The sequence below is a fragment of the Rutilus rutilus genome (genome assembly GCF_951802725.1).
Source record: "Rutilus rutilus genome assembly, chromosome: 5".
Lineage (NCBI taxonomy): Eukaryota > Metazoa > Chordata > Actinopteri > Cypriniformes > Leuciscidae > Rutilus > Rutilus rutilus.
Genome location: NC_140213.1, coordinates 12,668,045 through 12,675,934, shown reverse-complemented (window position 1 = coordinate 12,675,934; position 7,890 = coordinate 12,668,045). Strand labels below are relative to the sequence as shown.

Sequence of the window (7,890 nt, the reverse complement as noted above, 5' to 3'; positions counted from 1 at the left end):
AACCCCGCTGGACCTCTAGGTTGAAAACTCGTCAATGCAAGTGAATGGGAGAAAATAATTATTTTCTGGTCCCGTTTGAATTGTGCCATGAATGTGAACATATGTTGTCTGTGAATTTTTTTTTATATAATCTTTCATGTTACGAGTTTGACAGTATATGGTATGATTCTTCGGCTAGCAGTTGTGTAAAAGACATAACGAGAAAGACTACATGTCGCCTATGTGACGTCACCCCATAAAGTTGACTTACCCGTGGTTTTCGCCAACCTCAATGATTTTGTCCTCTCCCTGAAAGAAGGCGGTGAAGTGCACCAAAGACACAGTCATGTTTAGCGGGATCCGTGAGCTAGTGTCCGTGTGCGAATGGTGGTGACGTTTCAAACGCGTCGAAAGCAGCGAAGAGTTGTAGTCCACAAAGTGCTCTCACACAGTCTAACCGTATCAAACTTCTACCCGCTAAATTGTAGCATTCTTCACACAAAAGATTATATAAAAAATTCACAGACAACATACTGTATGTTCACATTCATGGCACAATTCAAACGGGACCAGAAAATAATTATTTTCTCCCATTCACTTGCATTGACGATTTTTCAACCTAGAGGTCCAGCGGGGTTAGCGAAGGGGGCGGGACTTACCAGCTCTATACTGCCAGAGAGGACTGCGACACATCGTCATGTGAACGACTTTTGGTACCGGTTTTGCCATTTTCTCAATAAATAAATTGTGATTATACGTGTTTGTCTGTTGTTTTTCTTTATAATTGCAAATTAACTACGTAGTTTTAAGAAATTGTTAGGTTTAGGGGTAGGGGTACACTGTAAACCCCAATGTTGTCCATACTAAAGATATCAAGTTATCAGAACTTGACATTACTTAAAATAAAAAGTTTTGGCATCAAAACTTAAACAGGTCTGCTTAACTTACTCATTTGGCAGCAGAAATCTTTTTAATTAATATTTTAAGTGTTGTAAGCTCAACATTTCAATTCATTTAAATTATTAGCTATGTCTCTGTTTAAAATGATTGGTCGCGCTTGAAATTCTGCCTTGACAACCGCGCTGATTGGTCGATATAACGCAAGGCGGTAAAATATTTTTTTTATCGTGCTGAATGTTTAACGGCTCTGGTGTGACGACGCAGCAGCAGTCCTCTCGAGGCACTTGCAGTTTTCTGAAATAAAGTTAAATAGGTAAGTAGAGATTTAAACACATTTATACATTTATCGTAATTGCCTTACACGTTTTATTCTAATGTTTTTTCCCCGTTTTACTCCGGCAAGCGGTTCAAGCAGACAGGCAGTAAAGCAAGCGGGAAGAGAGTCGTCGTGAAAGACTCAGACTACACTCAGTGGTAAGTTAATTTTAAAATATACGTACATTTTGCTTATTTTTAGATAATTTGCGAGTTGTAAACACGGTTGAGCTACTAACTTTCTGTAAGAACATTTAGTGCTAACTTTCCCGCTGTATTTCCTATTATCCTCCCCCAGCGGCACTATCAGGCAGGCGGTCATGAATCAGGCGCGGAGGGGGAGAGAGTCGTATAGCCTAGGCCCACGGAGTTAACGTTAGCTGGTAAGTTAATGTATAACACACCTGTAAATTGTACTTTATTGTCTGTAAAATGTTTTATTTTATACGGATGGACAAGGTATAAATGCGGTTAAGTTTGACCCTTCGCAGGGAGCTTGATTGACAGGTGATCTGACCAATCATACTTCGCCATCCGCCATTTTGTCCGACAAAGCAGTCAGGATAGTAGATTAACATGGGAGGATTTGAACTTGAAAAACGGAGTGTACTGACGTCTTTCCGTGGTTAAAACAACATTCCTTCTTATGTTTGTTCATGTTTATTTGAGGCTATAAATTAACTAGAAGGAAGAGATTATCGGTTCACGAGCAGCTTTAACTGATGCACATTAAAGAGCCACAAAACGGTATTTATTGTTTTAATTTCTTTTAAAAAATGACCAAATTTGAAAGGTGAGACTTTGTTTAATATGTTTAATATCAAACGTAACCGAAAAGTAACCTGGTCTGTACTGTCTGTCAGCGTGTTGTCAGTCTCCTCTCTGCCCCGCGATGTAGCCTATTTTTCACTGCGTGAGAACATAGTGTGGCCGCGTGAGAACGGCCTAGCTTGTCGGACATAGCGACAGTAACTAAGGAGGGCGGGTCTCAAATTGACAAATTGGTCAAACGCGCCAATGGACTATTATGCAGGGAGCATTCTTTAAAACTTCCACAATAATATAACGTTACGCCAGCTGGAAATGTCACTTGCAAGTGATGTAATGAAACATTGACAATTTAAGCTTGAAGGGAGTAAAGTCTCCTTTTAGGCTATTAAGGAAATGTAATTTTGCCAAAAGAAGAACTTTTATTTTAAATAAATGTTCATTTTACATCAGCCTACTTCAGTGTGATATGTTACCATATTGTCATGCTTAATACTGAGAATTTGAATAATTGTAATGTGATGATCAGATGCAGATATCTAAATCAAAGAATATGGGTGATTTGCGGGTGGATTATCTATTTTTAACAGTGGATTCGGGTGACTCAAAGTGCACCAGATTAATGAATTTATCTTTAAAATGTACAAAATTTTATTTGCCGCCCCGGACTCCCCTAGAGGTACCAAGCTCCACCCACAAAAATAATGTGGGAAACACATTTGGCTATATGATGATCTACAAAAAATACAAATTTAAATATCTCATTATTAAAATACATTATTAGGATTTTACCACCTCCGCCTCATTTTGAGCCAGGAAAAACCCTGAGTAACATAACATGACAGGAGCTATTTTGCTGAATATTCTCACGATTGCAAATGTTACATTGATTTTAGTTCAATAAACAAGTAATGAATATAAAATTATTTCAATTACTTACTTAGGTTAAATATTACATATACGCATGTAATATAATGTGTATTTCCATCAAAGGTTTGGTCTTAAATTTCATTCAAAGTGGCATTAAAAATGTCTTAAAAAATCTTAAATTTAACTTGTTTATATCTGTAGACACCCTGTTAATGACAGAATTTTCATTTTTGGGTGAACTATCCCTTAAGGTTAAGTTGCACCTTTTGAAATGTACATGAGCTTACATGCATGTGAATTAATTTAAATTTAATGTTTATTCATCTTCACTAGATGTCCGATGATCGCAGCTCTAATCTTGATGTGCCAGTGGGGATTGTACTAGTGGAAGATGGGATGACTCTTCAGCCCCTCAACTCTCTGCATTTGTCTCCCTTGTCCATTTGTATAGTAATTGAGGGAAAAGTGGTGATGGACAATCTGCATGACCTTCCTGAAGCAATGTGCCTTCTGTTCGGGCTAATTTATAGTTTACACCTGAATTACCCAAAGTCTCTAAAGTACACATTTGAATTTATTCAACGCATCCTCCTTTCCATGGGGCAGAAAGACCTGCAGCCTAAAATACAATCTTTGGCTAACCATCTGTTTGGTTAAAATGGAGAAAACATGATCAGCACATGCATTCAACAAAAAATAAAATATGATGCAGCGGCCAGTAAGACTTTTACCAGCAGAATGCAACGGCTTTTTCTAGGGGGCGATGTAATTTTCTCGATGACAGAACACTGAAATTTGTTGCACGATTTTGTGGAACGACTACAGACATCCCTTAAAAAAAACGTATTTTTGGCAGATGTGTCAGTTCCTTGCAATGTGTTTAAAAAATGAGCTTACGATTTTGATGTTTGTGTGCCTTAAAAATGTGACTGTTAGAAATGAGCTTATTTTGTTTGTGTCTTTTAACAATGTCACTTAAAAATTAGCTTATGATTTTGATGTTTGTGTTAGAAATTAGCTTATTTTGTTGTTCATGTGTCTTTTAAAAATGCAACTGTTAAAAATTAGCTTATGATTTTGTTCATGTGTCTTTTAAAAATGTGACCTAAAAATTGCTTATTTGATGTTTGTGTTAAATGTGTTAGAAATTAGCTTATTTTGTTTGTCTTTAAAAAAATGCAACTAAAAAATTTGCTTATGATTTTGTTTGTCTTTTAAAAATATGAGCTTACTGTTAAAACACTAAATTTTGATGTTTGTGTGTCTTAAAAATATGAGCATATTGTTATGAGAAATGTTTCTGTTAAATTAATGTAAATGCATAAACCTAATAAAGTGGTTGATGTGAAAAACAATACTTGTTTTAATGATTTAATACAAGGAAACGATATACTGTATAAACAGGAAAGTTTGAGTTTAGTCTTTGCCTTTTTAAGTTATATGTACTTAAACATTTAAGTTATCTATAGTTAAACATTAAGTACAGATAACTTAAATGATTGAGTTACTTCAATGAAGTGACCATATTAGGCCAACTCAATTAAATTGAGTTGTCAATTTCCCCATTACTCAATTGAACTGAGGGAATCACTTTCCTCAAATCATTTGAGTAGTCTCAACTTATTAGGGTTTACAGTGTAGGATTAGTGGCTCAAACTATCTTTTAATGCTAAGTTATATTGTTAATGAAACTGCCATTTCCCTACACATATCTGTCCATTACGTTTTATCCTTTTAATATTGTCTATAAAATGGGTATGTTTAGGTGTGGGAGTAGGGTTAAGGGATCTTACATTTATAATCTATAAAATGGTAAAAGGGAAATTATACAGATATCTTTATGATATGAAATATTCATAAATAGTTTACGTTTTTTAGCTGTAAAAATGTAATAATGTTACGTTTAAACGTTGCAGATACGTCCATATTATACAAAAAAGTACGTTTTCTATCTTTGAAAATTACGTATTAATACCTACGTATTAACAATGAGACCAGGCTGTTCAGACAGTAAGTGACTGGACTGTGGGCAGGCCATGGGCGTGCCATCTGAAGCTATGACTATATAGCAATTACAACAAGATGTAGATCCACAGCACACATATAGCAATCTTTATCTCTGTTTAAAATGAATGAGCCACTTAGAGTGACTCAGTGAGGCGTGAGCTTTGCCTAATCTTTTCTCTTATATTTCAAGAAGAGGCAATTTTCTGCTAAATGTCATTACAATGTTTTTGCACAAGTATACCAGCAAAGTGGCTCCATTAATTGTGGTTGGTTTTGAGGAGATAATTTCCCTCTGTTAAGCAGGCTGTAAAAACACATGGCTTAGAGTGTAATTACAGACGCAGACGCAGGGAAATTTATCTGCTGCTCAAATATATTATGAAGCCGGGAGTCATGTAAAAATTCATTTTCCTTTTGAAGAGCAGTTAAGCACATGCCGCACGTCAGCTCACCCAAAAGAGATATGGGTGATGTCGTTCACACTCAAATGAACTGAGAGCATAAAGTGAGTTATTAAGCTGAATATTTTAAACAACAAATTAATAACACAGAGGATGAAAGGAGAGGATGAAGTGCAGAAAGTGACATGGTGCTCAAATTTCAAGCTAATTTCATGGATAAAAGTGCACTCACTATAACATATTGAAATATGGTTAGTTACTGTATATGTTGCTTGCTAAAACATTTATGTTGTCAGAATACAATGCTACTTTTGGATGCCTGTCAGTGGAGAACCAGGCTTATTGCCAGCAAAACTTTAATCACTTCCACTGTTATAAAGCACACATAATCCAGAAAGTAAAACTTTTTTTTTTTGACCATGGAAAGTTTTTTAGAAAATTGAGGAATTTCAGAACATTCTAGAATGCTTCTATATAATTAGATGCTATGACTCCCCCTCCCCCAGTTCTGGTAGAATGCATGTACAGAAGAAGACATGGCAGGCTGCTAGATTCCCAGCAGGAGGCCACATAGACTGCTCCAGGAACAACATTCTGCAAATTTATCAGAAAACTGCAAGAAAACATTTATAGCTGAATTTATCGGTTTTACCTGTCATGGGTAACATTACAGAGGAGAAACTAGAAATACCTCTGTAAACCAGTACTGTCATACAGTAGTAGCGTGTGTGTGCTTACAACAGTGGGTGTGTCTGCATGAACAGTGAATTAATATAGTTTGGCAATTATGTATTTGGCATGAGGGTGTTCAGTTTAGACTGCTGAGACGACCAGTGGCCTGTTTTCCTGTGCACAGCTAAAATAGACTCACAGTGGACAGCCACTCAGGCTCGTCTATTTACAGAACACACACACACTGCATATGTGCACTGTTGCCAAGGCAATTTGTGGACACATATTCACACTAAAGTACATGGAAATGCACCATTTATATAATGAAGTTGCAACAAATCGTATTCCTCATGTATTTAAACTATTAGCAAAAGATTGCAACCAAGTTCTGCAGATACACTGTATGGTTGGTACAAAATAATGTGAAAGAGAAGCATGGGAAATGGGAGATAAGGAAGATGCATGTCATGAATCAATGATAAGTGGTAAGTTAGAGTAAAAAAACAACAAACTATTCAGTAAAGTGATTTTAACTTACAGAATGCACCTAGCAATTGAGCGTGTGAAAGTGAACTATTTCACAATAGTCCTATCTTCAGATGTATTAACTGTAACTCCATTAACAGTTTCAGTAGTTCATTTTAATTTGTACTCTAATTCTTTTCTAGTATTGACAACTTAATTAACAAGATCTCAATCACACATTCAGTTCACAACAAGAGCAAAAACCTTATTTCCAACACACACACACACACACACACACACACACACACACACACACATATACATGTATAAAACAACACAATATAAAAACTTAATACATAAATAAAGAACAACACATAAATACCCATCATGGTACTGCATTGTACTATAAAGTGTGAACTAGACACAAGAATTTGACAAACAGCCCAGAAGAGACCGTGTTGACCACAGATACGTAAGTCACTGACAGAAGCACTTTCAGCGCTAACCGTTAATAACACTTACGACTGCAGATTGTCACATTAATGTAGCAGCGGATACCAGCAGCAGTCACTTTCAGTGCTGACAAACACTAGAGACACGAGATGAAAAGCTACTGTACATAACACCTCCATCCACAACAGAAAAAAATGTGACTGTTTGGCATCAGGGACCTTCATTTGTTTTTTTCCTTGATTATTTATTAAATACCTTAATTGCTACTTTTCACTACTTGAGCATCCCCCCCCCCCCCCCCCTCTGCATAGAGACACACTCTGAAAAAAGAAACATTGACCAGTAACAGGACCAAAAACATACACTTTCCCTTATATTTTACCCCATAATATACTGTGCAAAAGTCGTAGGCATGTTAGTATTTTAACCAACAACAACAACAACAAAAAAGCCAGTTATTTATATATTTTGCTATAGTGTGTCAGTAGTGTGTTAGTTTTCATTTCCAAACATTCATTTTGCCATTAATTGTAATAATCCAGTGAGATTTCCAATCCAGCCAAATGGACTTGATGATGATGAGATCAGATCTCTGTGTGGAGCATACTGGCTGTTGTCAGACTCACTGGATTTTTACAATTAATGGCAAAAGCAATGTCTGGAAATGTAAACTGATATTTCCTACTGACATACTACAGCAAAATATATAAATAACTGTCTTAAAACTGTCTTCACTTTTTGGTGAAAATACTAACATAAGACTTTTGCACAGTACTATATAAATAAGATAAATCAGATTTCTTAAGTAAGATTTATTTGACATATATAAAATTTAATTTTTATTAAAAAAAAAATCTGACGCAATTTTTGACAATATCTATCAGACATAACACATTAGCTTCAGTTCTTTCTGTGCTTGATTGTGATTGGTTGATATAAGGTGTTGATTATTTTATTGCACAGCTATGAAGTAGTTTCAGATCTTGACTGCATTACAGTTCCATATCACTTCACAACATTATTTTGGTTATTTCAAATAGCCATCCAGATACCACAGCCA

At 35.8% G+C, this 7,890-nt stretch overlaps 1 long non-coding RNA gene across 1 annotated transcript; it reads left to right on the top strand.

Annotated features, from left to right (window-relative positions):
* Positions 1-821: 821 nt before the first annotated feature.
* Positions 822-3,932, top strand: LOC311290624. Its single transcript, XR_014627421.1, has 4 exons — positions 822-1,192; positions 1,283-1,353; positions 1,493-1,577; positions 3,166-3,932. It is a non-coding gene; the product is annotated as an uncharacterized lncRNA (long non-coding RNA).
* The last annotated feature ends 3,958 nt before the right edge of the window (positions 3,933-7,890 follow it).